Raw genomic sequence first — 20,897 nt, 5'->3', positions numbered from 1 at the left:
GAAGCAAAGATAGAAGCTCCAAGTCAAGGTCCTACAATGACAAAAGATCTTCTAGTCGAGAGCGAAACTGCTACAATTGTGGAAGACCCGGACACTATTCCAATGAGTGTACGGCTCCCTACAAGAGAAGAGAAGACTCTCCAAAAAGAAGAAGCAAAAGAGAAGAATCACCACCAAGAGAGAGAAGGAGTAGAGATGATCGTTATGAACGAAGACACTCACTGAGAAGCAAGGATTCGGAAAGGAAGGAAAAATCCTCAAGGAGCTACACAAAACGAAGACATCAAGCTCATGTTGGTGAATGGGTATCCGGCTCCGACTCCGACAACCACTCCGAGAGAAGTTATCACTCTGATTCCGAATATACTCAAGATGAAGGTGTTGCCGGTCTAGCACTTGTGTCAACCAACTCCTACGACATATTTGACTCACCAAATGAAGGAATTGCAAGATGCTTCATGGCCAAAGGTCCTAAGGTAACACATCCCGAGTATGTTGATTTTAATAGTGATGAAGATGACTTGTTAGGTGATGATGATTTACTTGTTGACAACTCTAGTGATGAATACTATGATGAAACGTCAATTAATCATGGTAATCAAGATAAAATGAATGACAATGATAAGGAGAAGATTGAGGCTCTAACTAAAGAACTAAACACTCTTAAGTTATCTCATGAAACTATCTTCGAAGATCATCAAGAACTTTTAAGAGCTCATGAGAAGTTACGCTTTGGAAAGCTCAATCTTGAGCAAGAGAATGAGTTTTTAAAGGCAATCAATGATGATCTCCACAAGAAAAGTTCTTCTTACATTGCCAAGCGTTTACTCTTATCCACTTACATGCCTCAAGTCAAGTCTAGTAACAAGAATAAGAAAGATTCTTCCTCTAGTAGTAACAATGATCATGCTAAATCCAATATTGTTGCTTCTAGTAGTTCTCTTGATTCCACTAATGATTCTCTTAGCCAAGTTACACTTGAGCAAGAAAATAGCTTATTGAAGGGAATTATAGAGAAAGGAGTGTACAAAAGCCTTGCCGGGAGTAAGCAATTCGAGGAAATTGTGCGCAAGCAAGGAAGGCACCGGAAGAATCAAGGTGTTGGTTTTGAACGAAAGTTCAATGCCAATGGAGTTGAGTGGGAAGAAGTGTTGGGGAACGTAGTAATTTCAAAATTTTCCTACGCACACGCAAGATCATGGTGATGCATAGCAACGAGAGGGGAGAGTGTGATCTACGTACCCTTGTAGACCGACAGCGGAAGCATTGTGACAACGCGGTTGATGTAGTCGTACGTCTTCACGATCCGACCGATCCAAGCACCGTTACTCCGGCACCTCCGAGTTGTTGGCACACGTTAAGCTCGATGACGATCCCCGGGCTCCGATCCAGCAAAGCGTCGGGGAGGAGTTCCGTCAGCACGACGGCGTGGTGACGATCTTGATGTTCTATCGTCGTAGGGCTTCGCCTAAGCACCGCTACAATATGACCGAGGTGGAATATGGTGGAGGGGGGCACCACACACGGCCAAGGAACGATCACGAAGATCAACTTGTGTCTATGGGGTGCCCCTTGCCTCAGTATATAAAGGATGGAGGAGGAGGAGGCCGGCCAAGGCAATTGGTGCGGCCAGGATGTAGAGTCCTACTAGGACTCCAAGTCCTAGTAGGAGTCCACCAAGAGGGGAGGAAGGGAGAAGGAAGTAGAGGAGAAGGAAAGGTGGCCGCCCCCCTTTTCCCTAGTCCAATTCGGACCAGAGGGGAGGGGGGGGGGGCGCAGCAGCCCCTTGGCCCTTTCTCCTCTTCCCACTAAAGCCCATCAAGGCCCATTGCTTCTCCGTAACTACCCGGTACTCCGAAAAATACCCGAATCACTCGGAACCTTTCCGATGTCCGAATATAGTTGTCCAATATATCGATCTTTACGTCTCGACCATTTCGAGACTCCTCGTCATGTCCCCGATCTCATCCGGGACTCCGAACTCCTTTGGTACATCAAAACTCATAAACTCATAATATAACTGTCATCGAAACCTTAAGCGTGCGGACCCTACGGTTCGAGAACAATGTAGACATGACCGAGACACGTCTCCGGTCAATAACCAATAGCGGGACCTGGATGCCCATATTGGCTCCTACATATTCTTCGAAGATCTTTATCGGTCAGACCGCATAACAATATAGGTTGTTCCCTTTGTCATCGGTATGTTACTTGCCCGAGATTCGATCGTCGGTATCTTAATACCTAGTTCAATCTCGTTACCGGCAAGTATCTTTACTCGTTCCGTAATACATCATCTCACAACTAACTCATTAGTTGCAATGCTTGCAAGGCTTATGTGATGTGCATTACCGAGAGGGCCCAGAGATACCTCTCCGACAATCGGAGTGACAAATCCTAATCTCGAAATACGCCAACCCAACATGTACCTTTGGAGACACCTGTAGAGCTCCTTTATAATCACCCAGTTACGTTGTGACGTTTGGTAGCACACAAAGTGTTCCTCCGGCAAACGGGAGTTGCATAATCTCATAGTCATAGGAACATGTATAAGTCATGAAGAAAGCAATAGCAACATACTAAACGATCGGGTGCTAAGCTAATGGAATGGGTCATGTCAATCACATCATTCTCCTAATTATGTGATCCCATTAATCAAATAACAACTCTTTTGTTTATGGTTAGGAAACATAACCATCTTCGATTAACAAGCTAGTCAAGTAGAGGCATACTAATGACACTTTGTTTGTCTATGTATTCACACAAGTATTATGTTTCCGGTTAATACAATTCTAGCATGAATAATAAACATTTATCATGATATAAGGAAATAAATAATAACTTTATTATTGCCTCTAGGGCATATTTCCTTCAGTCTCCCACTTGCACTAGAGTCAATAATCTAGTTCACATCGCCATGTGATTTAACAGTAATAGTTCACATCACCATGTGATTAACACCCATAGTTCACATCGATATGTGATCAACACCCAAAGGGTTTACTAGAGTCAGTAATCTAGTTCACATCGCTATGTGATTAACACCCAAAGAGTACTAAGGTGTGATCATGTTTTGCTTGTGAGATAATTTTAGTCAACGGGTCTGTCACATTCAGATCCGTAAGTACTTTGCAAATATTTATGTCAACAATGCTCTGCACGGAGCTACTCTAGCTAATTGCTCCCACTTTCAATATGTATCTAGATTGAGATTTAGATTCATCTAGATTAGTGTCAAAACTTGCATCAGCGTAACCCTTTACGACGAACCTTTTTTTCACTTCCATAATCGAGAAACATATCCTTATTCTACTAAGGATAATTTTGGCCGCTGTCCAGTGATCTACTCTTAGATCACTATTGTACTCCCTTTCTTAACACAGTGTAGGGTATACAATAGATCTGGTACACAGCATGGCATACTTTATAGAACCTATGGCTGAGGCATAGGGAATGACTTTCATTCTATTTCTATCTTCTGCCGTGGTCGGGCTTTGAGTCTTACTCAATTTCACACCTTGCAACACAGGCAAGAACTCTTTCTTTGACTGTTCCATTTTGAACTACTTCAAAATCTTGTCAAGGTATGTACTCATTGAAAAACTTATCAAGCGTCTTGATCTATCTCTATAGATCTTGATGCTCAATATGTAAGCAGCTTTACCGAGGTCTTTCTTTGAAAAACTCCTTTCAAATATTCCTTTATGCTTTCCAGAAAATTATACATTATTTCCGATCAACAATATGTTGTTCACATATACTTATCAGAAATGTAGTAGTGCTCCCACTCACTTTCTTGTAAATACAGGCTTCACCGCAAGTCTGTATAAAACTATATGCTTTGATCAACTTATCAAAGCGTATATTCCAACTCCGAGATGCTTGCACCAGTCCATAGATGGATCGTTGGAGCTTGCATATTTTGTTAACACCTTTAGGATTGACAAAACCTTCTGGTTGCATCATATACAACTCTTCTTTAAGAAATCCATTAAGGAATGCAGTTTTGTTTATCCATTTGCCAGATTTCATAAAATGCGGCAATTGCTAACATGATTCGGACAGACTTAAGCATATATACGAGTGAGAAAATCTCATCGTAGTCAACACCTTGAACTTGTCGAAAACCTTTTGCGACAATTCTAGCTTTGTAGATAGTAACACTACTATCAGCGTCCGTCTTCCTCTTGAAGATCCATTTATTCTCAATTGCTTGCCGATCATCGGGCAAGTCAACCAAAGTCCATAATTTGTTCTCATACATGGATCCCATCTCAGATTTCATGGCCTCAAGCCATTTTGCGGAATCTGGGCTCATCATCGCTTCCTCATAGTTCGCAAGTTCGTCATGGTCTAGTAACATGACTTCCAGAACAGGATTACTGTACCACTCTGGTGCGGATCTCACTCTGGTTTACCTACGAGATTCGGTAGTAACTTGATCTGAAGTTACATGATCATCATCATTAGCTTCCTCACTAATTGGTGTAGTAGTCACAGGAACAGATTTCTGTGATGAACTACTTTCCAATAAGGGAGAAGGTACAATTACCTTATCAAGTTTTTTTTACTTTCCTCCCACTCACTTCTTTCGAGAGAAACTCCTTCTCTAGTAAGTTTCCGAATTTAGCAACAAAAGTCTTGCCTTCGGATCTGTGATAGAAGGTGTATCCAATAGTTTCCTTTGGATATCCTATGAAGATTTACTTCTCCGATTTGGGTTCGAGCTTATCATGTTGAAACTTTTTCACATAAGCATCGCAATCCCAAACTTTAAGAAACGACAGCTTAGGTTTCTTGCCAAACCATAGTTCATATGGTGTCGTCTCAACGGATTTAGATGGTGCCCTATTTAACGTGAATGCAGCTGTCTCTAATGCATAACCCCAAAACAATAGTGGTAGATCGGTAAGAGACATCATAGATTGCACTATATCCAATAAAGTACGGTTATGACGTTCGGACACACCATTATGCTATGGTGTTCCATGTGGCATGAGTTTGTGAAACTATTCCACATTGTTTTAATTGAAGACCAAACTCGTAACTCAAATATTTGTCTCCGCGATCAGATCGTAGAAACTTTTTTTTTCTTGTCACGATGATTTTCCACTTCACTCTGAAATTCTTTGAACTTTTCAAATGTTTCAGACTTATGTTTCATCAAGAAGATATACCCATATCTGCTCAAATCATCTGTGAAGTTCAGAAAATAACGATACTTGCCGTGAGCCTTAACACTCATCGGACCGCATACATCAGTATGTATTATTTCCAATAAGTCAGTTGCTCGCTCCGGAGAACGGAGTTTTAGTCATCTTGCCCATGAGGCATGGTTCGCAAGCATCAAGTGATTCATAATTAAGTGATTCCAAAATCCCATCAGCATGGAGTTTCTTCATGCGCTTTACACCAATATGACCTAAACGGCAGTGCTACAAATAAGTTGCACTATCATTATTAACTTTGCATCTTTTGGTTTCAATATTATGATTATGTGTATCACTACAATCGAGATCCAACGAACTATTTTAATTGGGTGTGTAACCATATAAGGTTTTATTCATGTAAACAGAACAACAATTTATTCTCTTACTTAAATGAATAACCGTATTACAATAAACATGATCAAATCATATTCATGCTTAACGCAAACACCAAATAACACTTATTCAGGTTCAACACTAATCCCGAAAGTATAGGGAGTGTGCGATGATGATCATATCAATCTTGGAACCACTTCCAACACACATAGTCACTTTACCCTTAACTAGTCTCTGTTTATTCTGCAACTCCCGTTTCGAGTTACTAATCTTAGCAACTGAATTAGTATCAAATACTGAGGGGTTGCTATAAACACTAGTAAAGTACACATTAATAACATGTATATCAAATATACTTATGTTCACTTTGCCATCCTTCTTATCTGCCAATCACTTGGGGTAGTTCCGCTTCCAGTGACCAGTCCCTTTGCAGTAGAAACACTTAGTCTCAGGCTTAGGACCAGACTTGGGCTTCTTCACTTGAGCAGCAACTTGCTTGCTGTTCTTCTTGAAGTTCCCCTTCTTCTCTCCGCCCTTTTCTTGAAACTAGTGGTCTTGTCTACCATCAACACTTGATGTTTTTCTCGATTTCTACCTTCGTCAATTTCCGCATTACGAAGAGCTTGGGAATCGTTTCCGTTATCCCTTGTATATCATAGTTCATCACAAAGTTCTACTAACTTGGTGATGGTGATTAGAGAATTCTGTCAATCACTATCTTATCTGGAAGATTAACTCCCACTTGATTCAAGCGATTGTTGTACTCAGACAATCTGGGCACATGCTCACTAGTTGAGCGATTCTCCTCCATCTTTTAGCTATAGAACTTGTTGGAGACTTTCATATCTCTCAACTCGGGTATTTGCTTGAAATATTAACTTCAACTCCTGGAACATCTCATATGCTCCATGACGTTCAAAACGTCTTTGAAGTCCCGATTCTAAGCCATTAAGCATGGTGCACTAAACTATCAAGTAGTCATCATATTGAGCTAGCCAAACGTTCATAACGTCTGCATCTGCTCCTGCAATAGGTCCGTCACCTAGCGGTGCATCAAGGACATAATTCTTCTGTGCAGCAATGAGGATAAACCTCAGATCACGGATCCAATCCGCATCATTGCTACTAACATCTTTCAACACAATTTTCTCTAGGAACATATCAAAATAAACACAGGGAAGCAACAACGCGAGCTATTGATCTATAACATAATTTGCAAAATACTACCAGGACTAAGTTCATGATAAATTTAAGTTCAATTTAATCATATTACTTAAGAACTCCCACTTAGATAGACATCCCTCTAATCCTCTAAGTGATTACGTGATCCAAATCAACTAAACCATGTCCGATCATCACGTGAGATGGAGTAGTTTCATTGGTGAACATCGCTATGTTGATCATATCTACTATATGATTCACGCTCGACCTTTCGGTCTCCGTGTTCCGAGGCCATATCTGTATATGCTTGGCTCGTCAAGTATAACCTGAGTATTCCGCGTGTGCAACTATTTTTCAGCCGTTGTATTTGAACGTAGAGCCTATCACACCCGATCATCACGTGGTGTCTCAGCACGAAGAACTTTCGCAACGGTGCATACTCAGGGAGAACACTACTTGATAATTTAGTGAGAGATCATCTTATAATGCTACCGTCAATCAAAGCAAGATAAGATACATAAAAGATAAACATCACATGCAATCAAAATAAGTGATATGATATGGCCATCATCATCTTGTGCTTGTGATCTCCATCTCCGAAGCACCGTCATGATCACCATCGTCACCGGCGCGACACCTTGATCTCCATCGTAGCATCGTTGTCGTCTCGCCAATCTTATGCTTCCACGACTATCGCTACCGCTTAGTGATAAAGTAAAGCATTACAGCGCGATTGCATTGCATACAATAAAGCGACAACCATATGGCTCCTGCCAGTTGCCGATAACTCGGTTACAAAACATGATCATCTCATACAATAAAATTTAGCATCATGTCTTGACTATATCACATCACAACATGCCCTGCAAAAACAAGTTAGACGTCCTCTACTTTGTTGTTGCAAGTTTTACGTGGCTGCTACGGGCTTAAGCAAAAACCAATCTTACCTACGCATCAAAACCACAACGATAGTTTGTCAAGTTGGTGCTGTTTTAACCTTCGCAAGGACCGGGCGTAGCCACACTCGGTTCAACTAAAGTTGGAGAAACTGTCACCCGCTAGCCACCTTTGTGCAAAGCACGTCGGGAGAACCGGTCTCGCGTAAGCGTACGCGTAATGTCGGTCTGGGCCGCTTCGTCCAACAATACCGCCGAACCAAAGTATGACGTGCTGGTAAGCAGTATGACTTATATCGCCCACAACTCACTTGTGTTCTACTCGTGCATATAACATCAACATATAAAACCTAGGCTCGGATGCCACTGTTAGGGAACGTAGTAATTTCAAAATTTTCCTACGCACACGCAAGATCATGGTGATGCATATCAACGAGAGGGGAGAGTGTGATCTACGTACCCTTGTAGACCGACAGCGGAAGCGTTGTGACAACGCGGTTGATGTAGTCGTACGTCTTCATGATCCGACCGATCCAAGCACCGTTACTCCGGCACCTCCGAGTTCTTGGCACATGTTCAGCTCAATGACGATCCCCGGGCTCCGATCCAGCAAAGCGTCAGGGAGGAGTTCCGTCAGCACGATGGCGTGGTGACGATCTTGATGTTCTATCGTCGCAGGGCTTTGCCTAAGCACCGCTACAATATGACCGAGGTGGAATATGGTGGAGGGGGGCACCACACATGGCTAAGGAACAATCACGAAGATCAACTTGTGTCTATGGGGTGCCCCTTGCCTCAGTATATAAAGGATGGAGGATGAGGAGGCTGTCCAAGGCAATTGGTGCGGCCAGGATGTGGAGTCCTACTAGGACTCCAAGTCCTAGTAGGAGTCCACCAAGAGGGGAGGAAGGGAGAAGGAAGTAGAGGAGAAAGAAAGGTGGCCGGCCCCCTTTTCCCTAGTCCAATTCGGACCAGAGGGGAGGGGGGGCGCAGCAGCCCCTTGGCCCTTTCTCCTCTTCCCACTAAAGCCCATCAAGGCCCATTGCTTCTCCCGTAACTACCCGGTACTCCGAAAAATACCCGAATCACTCGGAACCTTTCCGATGTCCGAATATAGTCGTACAATATATCGATCTTTACATCTCGACCATTTCGAGACTCCTCGTCATGTCCCCGATCTCATCCGGGACTCCGAACTCCTTCGGTACATCAAAACTCATAAACTCATAATATAACTGTCATCGAAACCTTAAGCGTGCGGACCCTATGGTTCGAGAACAATGTAGACATGACCGAGACACGTCTCCGGTCAATAACCAATAGCGGGACCTGGATGCCCATATTGGCTCCTACATATTCTACGAAGATCTTTATCGGTCAGACCGCATAACAACATACGTTGTTCCCTTTGTCATCGGTATGTTACTTGCCCGAGATTCGATCGTCGGTATCTTAATACCTAGTTCAATCTCATTACCGGCAAGTCTCTTTACTCGTTCCGTAATACATCATCTCACAACTAACTCATTAGTTGCAATGCTTGCAAGGCTTATGTGATGTGCATTACCGAGAGGGCCCAGAGATACCTCTCCGACAATCGGAGTGACAAATCCTAATCTCGAAATACGCCAACCCAACATGTACCTTTGGAGACACCTGTAGAGCTCCTTTATAATCACCCAGTTACGTTGTGACGTTTGGTAGCACACAAAGTGTTCCTCCGGTAAACGGGAGTTGCATAATCTCATAGTCATAGGAACATGTATAAGTCATGAAGAAAGCAATAGCAACATACTAAACGATCGGGTGCTAAGCTAATGGAATGGGTCATGTCAATCACATCATTCTCCTAATGATGTGATCCCGTTAATCAAATAACAACTCTTTTGTTTATGGTTAGGAAACATAACCATCTTCGATTAACGAGCTAGTCAAGTAGAGGCATACTAGTGACACTTTGTTTGTCTATGTATTCACACAAGTATTATGTTTCCGGTTAATACAATTCTAGCATGAATAATAAACATTTATCATGATATAAGGAAATAAACAATAACTTTATTATTGCCTCTAGGGCATATTTCCTTCAAGAAGATCAATACCCCAAGACAAAGTTTGTTCCTCAACAAGAGAAGTATGATCCTACTTCCTTCAAGGGGACACAAGCTCAAGATGTTCTTCCACCACAAGATTACAAGCAAAAAGGCAAGGACAAGCTTCAAGAGGAAATTGATGCATTTGAAGAAGCTCCTAAGACCTTAGTCAAGTGGATTCCCAAGACCACTTCAAGTTCCACTTCATCAAGTACGACTACAACTCCAAGGATTCCCATCAAGATGGTGTGGATCCAAATGAAGAAGAACTAGAGAGTTCTTGAGGGTGACTCCGCCAACATACTTCACTCTTATCATTTTGGCAAGAACAAGTGCAATCAACTTCCACATCTTGCACTAGTTCAAGGAGTCACAAACCCTCTTGTTGGTAATACAAGGGAAAAGGTAACCTAAAAGTTTTCATGGACATCATCTTGTGTGTGCATCACTCTATGTCTATGGATATCCTTGTTTGTTCCTTGTGGGACTAACCCATGTAGGTATTGAAAGTGCAATTCACTCAAATGGATAGCTCCAAGTGATCTACATCAACATTGAGCATCCACATCTTCAACATCTACATGAAGTCATCATCGCCAAAAGCCAAGGTTAGTTCATCCCTCTTAGGGGGGATATCACATCTAGGGGGAGCTTTACTCTAAGACTTGAGCTAAAGCAACTCTAAAGATGTGAACACAACAATGCTTTATGTAAAAGTGGTAACCCCACTTGAGCTTAAACGATGAGTATGACCTATGATCAAGTGTTCTCACTTGACTCCTAAGTCAATATACTCATATATAGATGACCTAGTCATCGCCAATTGCTTGATAGATGCTAGAATTGGTTGTGCATGCTTTGTCACATATTTCAATTGCCATTTTATTGTGTGAGCATGTTGGTTGCATATTTTACTCATTCGAGGACATCCACTTGTTGTTTTGATTGTTTGGTTTTATTTCCTTTTGCCAAGTGGATGGACAAGAATGCCTAAGAACCTCCTCTAGCTATCTATGCTTTTCTCGTCTCAAACTCTATTCATGCTACATCACAAAATTTGATCAAGTCAGATTCGAACCACTCTGTGTGAGGAGCACTCGGAGTCCCCGATTCGTCATAGACTTAAACTTCCAAAACCTTTTTGTGATTCTTGGTCTGACCGATATCCTACTTTCGGTCCTACCGAGATCATTAAGTTGATCTGAATTTTCGATCTCGGTGCAACCTAATTGAACCATTCGGTCACACCGAGTTGCAATAACTGTATACAGTTTTGCATCTCGGTGCCACCGAGTTGTTCCACTCGGTCACACCGACAGGGTCGGGCTATATATAGGCACGGGCAATTTTTTTGGAAATTTCTCCGAACCCCTTCGCCCGCGTGATAGCTCGCTCTGCCAACGTGGTCTCCGGATCGTCTCCTCACCGCCAGCCGCCTCCAGTCGCTGGTCTATCACCGTCAACGGAATTCAACCCCGCCGTTGCCGCCGTAGCGAGTCTCCGCCGAACTAGGGTATGGACTCGATCTTTGTGCTATCCCCAATCCGATTCCTAGCACATTGTGATCTTATTGTTTCTAGCCACGATTGAAACACTCCTATCCAGTCAATGCGTTTGTAGAATAGGATTGATTCAAAAACTTTAGGGTTAGGTTTCCGCCGAAACCATCTCGGACCCACCGAGTTGAAAAACTCGGTCCCACCGATTTGGCTCATGCCATTGCACAAGTGAGACTCAGTCTGACCGAGAATTACTAATCGGTGTGACCGATTTTGGAACTTTGTGAAACCCTAGCAGTCTCGGTGCCACCGAACTGTGACTCGGTCTGACCGAGTTCACTAGTTTAGGTTCCAAAACTGCTCGGTATCACCGAGTTTAAAAATCGGTAGATCCGAAATGATTTCTGTGGGAAACTAAAACTAAGATTTTGAATCATTCTTTTGCAAAAATCTCTGCATTTTGTGATGCTCATCCACTCTACCTCATCTATAAAGTGTTCACAGGGTCAGCAGTCAGCTTGTTCATCATGTCAGATCAGAGTGATAGCCAAAACCTGTCAGAGCAGCAAGTGCACATGAGTGAGGGCACTAGTCCCTCCAGTTCCTCAGATGAAGGCAGCAGGAGCACTCCTAGTAACTTGCCAAAAGCTGCCACCAGAAAAAGGAAGAAAAGAACCTCAGAATCAGAGGATGAGGACTATGTGGCAGAAGAAGAAGCCACTTCCAAGAAAGTTGTGCTCAAGAAGGAATATAGCACTGCTGCTGCCACCAAGCCAGGCATGAAGCAAAAGGTTCCTGCAAAGAGAATTCCAATGTCTAAGGCCAGAGCATCTACTCAAGTCCCTTTGGGATCTGAACCCAAAGAGGCTGCTGCAGAAGGGAAGAAGAGGAAGGAGAGGATCAAAAAGACCACTGCTAGAGTGCTTGGGAGATCCTCAATCATGAGAGATTCTGAAGAGGAAGAGGAAGAAGAGGTTGCTGCACCAGCACCCAAGGCACAAAAGCTGATGGGTGATGCTATAAAGTCAGGGGCTGCAACATCAAAGTCCAAAGAAGCACCCAAAGCAGCCTCCAAGCCCAAGAGTGCACCTAAGAGGAATACCAGGAGTATACCAGCTGCTGAAAAGAACAAGGCCCTAGTGCCTGACACTGCAGAAGAAGAGGAAGGCCAAGTTCTCAGGAAGCTAAAGCCCAAGATCCCAGACCACAATAATGCTCATCCTATGGCTGAGGACATGAAGATCAGAAGAGACTCAGGGCTGAGAAAGTGGAGAGTAGAAGATCCATATGCTACAAGAAGAAGAACTGCTGTTGACTATAGGTTCCACACTAAGGAACAGTAGGACTTCTATGAGACAGTCTTGTTGGATAAGAAGCCCATTGTTTGTGACATGAGATGGGTAGATTGGCAGTTCATCAAGGACAATGAAGAGCACTATCCTGGAGTGCAAGACAGCTTCAAGGCTTGTGGAGTAGCAGACTTTGTTGGGCAGAAGCTCACAAAGTGGAATTAAGAGCTGATCATGCAGTTCTACTACACAGCACACTTCTATCCAGATGGAAGGACTGTGTGGATGTCTGAAGGTATGAGGTACCAATCAACAGTTGCTGAGTGGGCACAGCTCATCAATGCCCCAGAGGAGCATGAGGATGACTTAGACATATATGCCAAGAAGAAGATGGACCACAACTCTATGTCCAACATGTACAAGGAAATTCCAAACAAGGCACTTGATACCTTCAAGTTTGGGTCTGTATATTATCTTCTGTCAGGGTTGCCAACTATCAATTGGATTTTGAGGCACACTCTATTGCCCAAGTCAGGTGATCACAAGATGATCAGAGGCCATGCAATCAACTTGCTTCATATCTTTGATGTGCCACAGAAATTCAAAGTCATGAGCCTCATGGTAGAGACCATCAAAAGAACTACAGCAGATCAGAAGAGGAGCTGTGGTTATGTCCCTCAGATCCAGGAGCTGATTAACTCCAAGATGGGCACAGGCATATACCTATTGGACAAGGAACATTTGCCTATTCATCCAGATTTTGAAGATAATGAAGTTGTGATGAACAAGGATGATCCATCATCAGTTCATGCTCAAGCACAGAAGGAGAAGGCAAGGAAGGAGAAAGCTGTCAAGATGCCAACTCAAGAGGAGGCATCTGAGTATTTCCTGAAAACCAAGCAAGAGCAGCTTAGTTACTTGATTGCATCCACATAGAGGATTCAGAAAGGACTGGCCACCCTCACTCAGAATCAGAAGAGCTTAGAGAGGATCATAGAACAAAAGTTCTATGACATGGATGTCAAAGTAACAGAGATTCAGTCTGCAGTGGAGCAACTTCAAGATGACATGCAGGAGAGGAGAGGGAAGACTACAACTGATGCATTTGCCAGAGTGCCACGAGCTCAGAGGTCGACTGCAGTGCCAGTTCCTGACACCAGAGCCACCACCTCAGCTCCAGCCACAGCACCAGCCCAACCAGCTCCAGCATCTACTTCAGCTCCAACTCCAACCACGTCTACAGAAGCCTTCGTCCTTGGAGTGATCCAGACTCCACCACCACCAGAAGATCAAGCCTGAGAGTCGATCTAGCACTATGCATTTTCTAGGAACTTTTTGGTAACTTGTTGCCAAAGGGGGAGAAAAATGTATAGATCATAGGCTTCGAGAGAGAGAGTGTTGCTTTTATTCTCTCTTGCTTTATTTGGTGGTTTTTCAAACATTGTTTGCTTTTGGTTGAGATACTTTGATATGCTTGTGATACATTGATGATCATGTGTTTGATCATAAGCTACACTTATGCATGCTTGATATATCTTATCTATCTTATGTGATCATTCACTTTCTTTGGTGATGAGTGCATGTATTTCATTCATATCCCTTTGAGCGCTCCACCAAGATGTATGTGACATGGAAGAGTAACCCATGACTCTAACTCTTTGTGCATTTGCAGTCCAAAGCAAATTTTAAATATGCACAAATTTAGGGGGAGCTCTTACTTGTCACATACTTCTCAAAGCAACGATATATTTCATTCTTATTATTATTTGACGAAGCTTTGATCTATATGTTGTCATCAATTACCAAAAAGGGGGAGATTGAAAGTGCAACTATCCCTAGGTGGTTTTGGTAATTCATAACAACATATAGCTCATTGAGCTAATGCTATTCCAAGATGATCATTTCAGGAAAAGCTCAATGATTGGCATGGCATGGATGGTGAAAGTGGAACCCTCAAAATGCTAAGGACAAAGGATTGGCTCTAGCTCATATGCTCAAGACTCTTCATTTTACATTTTAGTGGTCCAAGATCACATTGAGTCCATAGGAAAATCCAATACTATCAAGGAGGGATGAGGTGTTTCTTAATGAGCCTCTTGCTTCATGTGCTTAATGATATGCTCCAAAATCCTCAGCTACTTTCCCATATCCACATTTGACCTAAACCCAAAGCCAAACTCGGCCCTACCGATTCTTTCAACCCGGCGCCACCGAGTTTCACTTGTCATAGCCATTGCCAAACCCTAAGCAAATCGGTTCTACCGATAGGGATCTCGGTCTCACCGAGATGGGATTGCAATTTCTCTGTTTCCTTTTCGTAACTTTTCGGTCTCACCGAAAGAGCGGATCGGTCCCACCGAGATTGCAATGTAAACTCACTGTTTCCTTTTCGTAACATTTCGGTCTCACCGAGAAGAGCGAATCGGTCCCACCGAGTTTGCCTGACCAACCCTCTGGTTAGCTTATTACCAAATCGGTCTCACCGAGTTTGTGTAATTGGTCTCACCGAGATTACGTTATGCCCTAACCCTAACCATATCGGTCCTACCGAGTTGCATGTCAGTCCCACCGAAAATCTCTAACGGTCACTAGGTTTACTATTTTGGTCCGACCGAGTTTGTTGATTCGGTCCCACCGAGATTGGTAAATTGTGTGTAACGGTTGTATTTTGTGTGGAGGCTATATATACCCCTCCACCTCCTCTTCACTCGTGGAGAGAGCTATCAGAACACATCTACACTTCCAACTCATATGTTCTGAGAGAGAACCACCTACTCATGTGTTGAGGCCAAGATATTCCATTCCTACCACATGAATCTTGATCTCTAGCCTTCCCCAAGTTGCTTTCCACTCAAATCTTTTTTCCACCAAATCCAAATCCCGTGAGAGAGAATTGAGTGTTGGGGAGACTATCATTTGAAGCACAAGAGCAAGGAGTTCATCATCGACACACCATTTGTTACTTCTTGGAGAGTGGTGTCTCCTAGATTGGCTAGGTGTCACTTGGGAGCCTCCGACAAGATTGTGGAGTTGAACCAAGGAGTTTGTAAGGGCAAGTAGATCGCCTACTTCATGAAGATCTACCGCTAGTGAGGCAAGTCCTTCGTGGGCGATGGCCATGGTGGGATAGACAAGGTTGCTTCTTCGTGGACCCTTCGTGGGTGGAGCCCTCCGTGGACTCGCGCAACCGTTACCCTTCGTGGGTTGAAGTCTCCATCAACGTGGATGTAGGATAGCACCACCTATCCGAACCACGGGAAAAACATCCATGTCTCCAATTGCGTTTGAATTCTCCAAACCCTTCCCTTTATATTCTTGCAAGTTGCATTCTTTACTTTCCGCTGCCAATATACTCTTTGCATGCTTGCTTGAATTGTGTGATGATTGCTTGACTTGTCCTAAAATAGCTAAAATCTGCCAAGAACTAAAATTGGGAAAAGGTTAAGTTTTTATTTGGTCAAGTAGTCTAATCACCCCCCTCTAGACATACTTTCGATCCTACAGTTATCATCAACCACTTTATTGCCTTCCATTCAACACAAACTTGTTCGTGTTTTGTGTTATACCTTGAGATCTTACTACCTAAGCCCATATTTCGGGTCCACCTTTCAATCAATGATTAGTTGTGTATGTTTTCCTCGAGCATACCTCATTATATCATTTGATTTGACAAATTTTATCTCCTTGTTCGAATATTGGTGGGAATCCATCTTTTGGAAATCTCGATTCGTTGTCGCTGATTTCATCAGCCACCTCCCCACCCTCTCCTAGATTTATTGATGAACTCTTGTTTCAGAACTCGCTTCCACAGTTCCTTTCCCGAGGATCTTACAATGTCATCTCGTCAATTTGTGTTGCACTTTTTCTTCTCATGCATCTTGAGTCTGAGGTATCCTGACACCAATCAGATCTGAATCTCGGTCAGATATGATGGTTGGAACATATTTCCAAGAGTTATTACATTGGTCCTTATATATCGGTAAGGTGATGTCATGCCTAACACACCTGGCCGGAGGACTTGTTGTTATAGATTCCTTTTCAACAAGGTTATCCCTTCTTCCATGAGGGAATTGTAAGACCTATTCTACAAGTTATTCCGGATGGATCCTTTGTGTCTCCAAAGTCTGATCTTCACCTGTTGACCATGTCAATGCTATCTTGAAGCATGTCTATGGTATTCCGATTTTCAACAAGAACATTGAAGCTAATGCTAAATGTTTCCTGCTCAATTATCCAAACACCGTTGTATGGGTAATATCATGAGCTTCCTCCCCCTTACTTAAGTGGTTTTCTACCTTCTATCCGGTCTTGGATATCATACTCTGCTTGTTCTTGGGAAGGATATGCCCTTGAAATATGTGTTTAAACACATTTTCCTTTCCATTGTTCTGTTTAATCTGATAGACACTTTTCCCTTTCCATTGGTTTGTTTAAACCCTTTCTATGATCTATATGATATAAGCAGTAATAATTCTCTGCTTGTGCAAACACATCGGTGTACAACTCTGTCAGTAAGACCCTGTTACTATTGTTGATGACATTCTGGTAACCACTGATGGACGAGAACTTTGCCTATTGTTCCGCCTCGTTCAACGAGCAGGAAGATGGTTCTCTTCGTCCCTCGCCCTTGGTACCGACGTTGTTGCCGACATAACTGACAGGCTATCCGCCGACATGTCTTGCCTACATGGTCATACAAGACATCACCGCCCTTCCTACCCTAAACTCACATGGTGGGCCCATGACCCACAGTTCCACAGGATCGAAACCTGCGTCTCCTATACACCATGTTGTCAAAGTTATTTCTCGCGCTTGACTTCATATCACGCTCCACCTGCCTAGTGATCTATTCTGGTAGCAGATGCAATACTTGCTCTAATCTCCTTTCACCTTCTGATTAGGCCTTCGAACGATTGTTTGCCCATTGGAAACTTCTCATGGTACCTTCTTACTTTACTCTCGATATTTTCTTAAGTATCTACTCGAGAGTTACTTTCTACCACATTCCCTGAGTTATCTGCCAGATAGTCAACCTTGTAAGGTCCGTTCTTCCGAAATTACCCCTTGTCCTTTCGTAAGTACGATGAAATTTCTGAAGAAAGGATGATGACTTCATCATGATGACCTGAAGCAGAGGAATTAAGACATCGATGTAATGGATCAACCTCTTCGAGAAGAGCAACTAAGACCGCGAACACTTGTTAGGATTTCGTAACTAAATCCCTTCCCCTTACCCCCCTTCTTAAATCTCGGGACAAGATTTCTTGTAGTGGAGGAGAATTGTGACGCCCGGGTAATTTAGCTATAGTAACCCTCTACTAAAGATGCCATGTCATCACGATTAAATTTCCTAAACTTCACTTTGATCCAAACCCAGTCAAATTCAGATTCAGAATACAAGTCAAATAATTAATTCTTCAAATAATAGATGGAAAATGTTTGATGGGTTAAAGATATTCACTAACTATTTTTGATGTAGAAACCAACCTCTTTTGAATATTTAAAGTGGCCACAACCTATTTAAAACTAAACCAGCAACACCTAAAAAGACCCATTTAAATTCAAATCCAATTTAAATGAGTTCATATAGCCCCCAAACTTTTGGTGGCGGTCCATATTATTTCCAAGTATTTTTGAGACAAGTGTCGCACGTTTAAAAAAAATCATATTTATATTAAAATAAAGTGCAAAACAGTAACGAGATAGAAAAACAGAAAAGGAATCAAATAAAAGAGGCCCATGTGGCCTGGGAGAAGCCCAACCCACACCCCACTCATCTGCCTCCTCGCTACAGGAGCTGAGGGGGATCGTGGCGGCCATCCCATGGCGCCCGGGTCTCGTGGCGACCATCCCGACCCCCTCGTTGCCTACATGGTGCCGTCCCGTCTCGGCCAAACCCTAGAACCCGTGCTATTCCCCTTCGTGCCAATTTTTCTTCTTTCCCACGCGGAGCCGAGCACTCCCGTCGTCGTCGCCTCGTCGATCCCGCGGTCACCAGCCTTCCCCCGTCGAGCCGAGATGTCCAGGATCTCCCTCGTCATCGTCTCCTTCGCCTACATGCGTTCGAACGAGCCGGGAAGGCCCGTACGCTCGCCATCGAGCTCGTCTTCCCCATGCACGTCGTCGTCACCATCGTCGATTTCCACCACTCTGGTCCGTCCCCGGCCTCCCCGACCTCGCCATCGAGATCGCGGTGAGCTCATCTCCCGATTCCCCCGCTTTCTCCCCTCGATCTGTCGCTGTAGACGTCGCCCCACGAAGACCAGTCGCCATGGCTGGAGCTAGGCCCGTCCGTGCCCGTGGTCACGCCCGTATGCCCGTGCTGCTCCAGCCTAAGCCCCTGTCTGCACGTGGATGCCCAACCGCGCCCCACGCACTTGCGCCTCGCCGGCGCGCACGTCCACAGCCGCTCGCACGAGCCCGCACTTGCCTCTGGCCATTTCCATGTCCGTTGTGTGTGTGCTCCTAATGCCCCCTGTTGCTTCCGCTAGTTGATACTGCCACTATTGCCTTGCTTGTTGCTGCTGCTCCTGTCTACTGCTTACTACTAGCGCTGCCGCTGCTGCCTCCAACATTTGCTGCTATTTGCACTGCAACTACTGCCGCCGTCGCTGCTGCTTGCTTTGCCCAGTTGCCGCTACTAGTGCTCTGCTGCTCCTCCTGCTAAGCTGCTGCTGCCGCTACTGTCCGTCGATGCGGCCGCTTGCTGCCTCCGTTGCTACGGCAGGCCATGGCCATGGCCGAGCTGTGCTTGTGTGTGTGCGTGAGTGTGTGTCCTGTGTGCGTGCGTACGTGTGTGTTAGGACCGGCCCTGTTAGTGTTAGGATAGGTTAGTAGTACTAGTTAATTACTCCCTTTATTCTAAAATAGATGGGTTAGTAGGTTAGTAGCTTATGTACATATGGCATGTGGACCTCCTCTGTAAATTAAAATGATAAATTAAATTAAAAGTACCTAAGTCTATGACAGCCGGGACCCACCTTTACTATTCACAATTTGACCAGTCAAATGTTGGCTGAGTCAACAGTACTGACTGGACCCTACCTGGCCCACTGTCAACCTCTGTGCTGCTTTGGCGTGTACACTTTGTGTGTGCATGTAGCAATTTAATATTTATTTTCAAATTAGTATTAATTCTAGAATTTTATTTAAACTTAAAATTTTAATATAAAATAATCCGTAATTCAGATGAAAATATTTTGTACATGAAAGTTGCTTAGAACGACGAGACGAATCCGAATACGCAGTCCGTTCGTCTGTCTCATGTCCCTAGCATAGCGAACACGCAACTTTCCCCCTCCGGTTCGTCTGTCCGAAAACGCGAAACACCGGGGATATTTTCCCGGATGTCCCTCCTTCACCGTTATCACCTCAAACTGCGTTAGGTCACCCCTGGCACCGCGCATTGCCATGTTATGCTTTGTGTTGCTTTGTTTGCTCTGTTATTTATTGTGTTCCCCCTCCGTTACTTCTTTTCGGTAGACCCTGGGACTGCCGGCGACCCCCAGTTCGTCTACAGTGTTGACGACCCCTCTCTCTTGCCAGAGCAACCAGGCAAGCCCCCCCTTTGATCACCAGATATCGCCTATTCTTCTCTCTACTGCTTGCATTAGAGTAGTGTAGCATGTTACTGCTTTCCCTTATCCTATCCTGATGCATAACCTGTCCTTGCTACTACTGTTGTTACCTTTACCTGCAATCCTAAATGCTTAGTATAGGATGCTAGTGTTCCATCAGTGGCCCTACACTCTTGTCCGTCTGCCATGCTATACTACTGGGCCGTGATCACTTCGGGAGGTGATCGCGGGCATATGATATATACTTATACTGCTACATTACTTACGAGACTGTTCGGAGATGGTGGCTGAAGGGGCAGGTGGCTCCATCCAGGTAGAGGTGGGCCTGGGTTCCCGACGGCCCCTGACTATTACTTTGTGGCGGAGCGACAGGGCAGGTTGAGACCACCTAGGAGAGAGGTGGGCCTGGCCCTAGTCGGCGTTCGCGGATACTTCAATTAACACGCTTAACGAGATCTTGGTATTTGATTTGAGTCTGGCTACTGGCCTATACGCACTAACCAACTACGCGGGAACAGTTATGGGCACTCGACGTCGTGGTATCAGTCGAGGCCTTCCTGACATCAGCGACTGAGCGGCGCGCGCCTGGTTGGACTGGAACGCCTGCTCTTGTATAAGGGAGGCTAGGTCTGCTCACCGGCCGCGTACGCAACGTGCAGGTGTGCAATGGGCGATGGGCCCAGACACCTGCGCCATAGTATTTAGACCGGCGTGCTGACCTCTTTATTGTGCCTAGGTAGGGCTGCGATGTGTTGATCTTCCGAGGCCGGGTGTGGGTGTCAAAACCGGCGGATCTCGGGTAGGGGGTCCCGAACTGTGCGTCTAGGCCGGATGGTAAC

This window comes from Triticum urartu, chromosome 3A, assembly GCF_056163025.1.
Source record: "Triticum urartu cultivar PI428250 chromosome 3A, HENAU_Tu73, whole genome shotgun sequence".
Classification (NCBI taxonomy): Eukaryota; Viridiplantae; Streptophyta; class Magnoliopsida; order Poales; family Poaceae; genus Triticum; species Triticum urartu.
The sequence above is the reverse complement of the archived record's forward strand: the minus strand, read 5'-3'. Positions refer to the sequence as shown.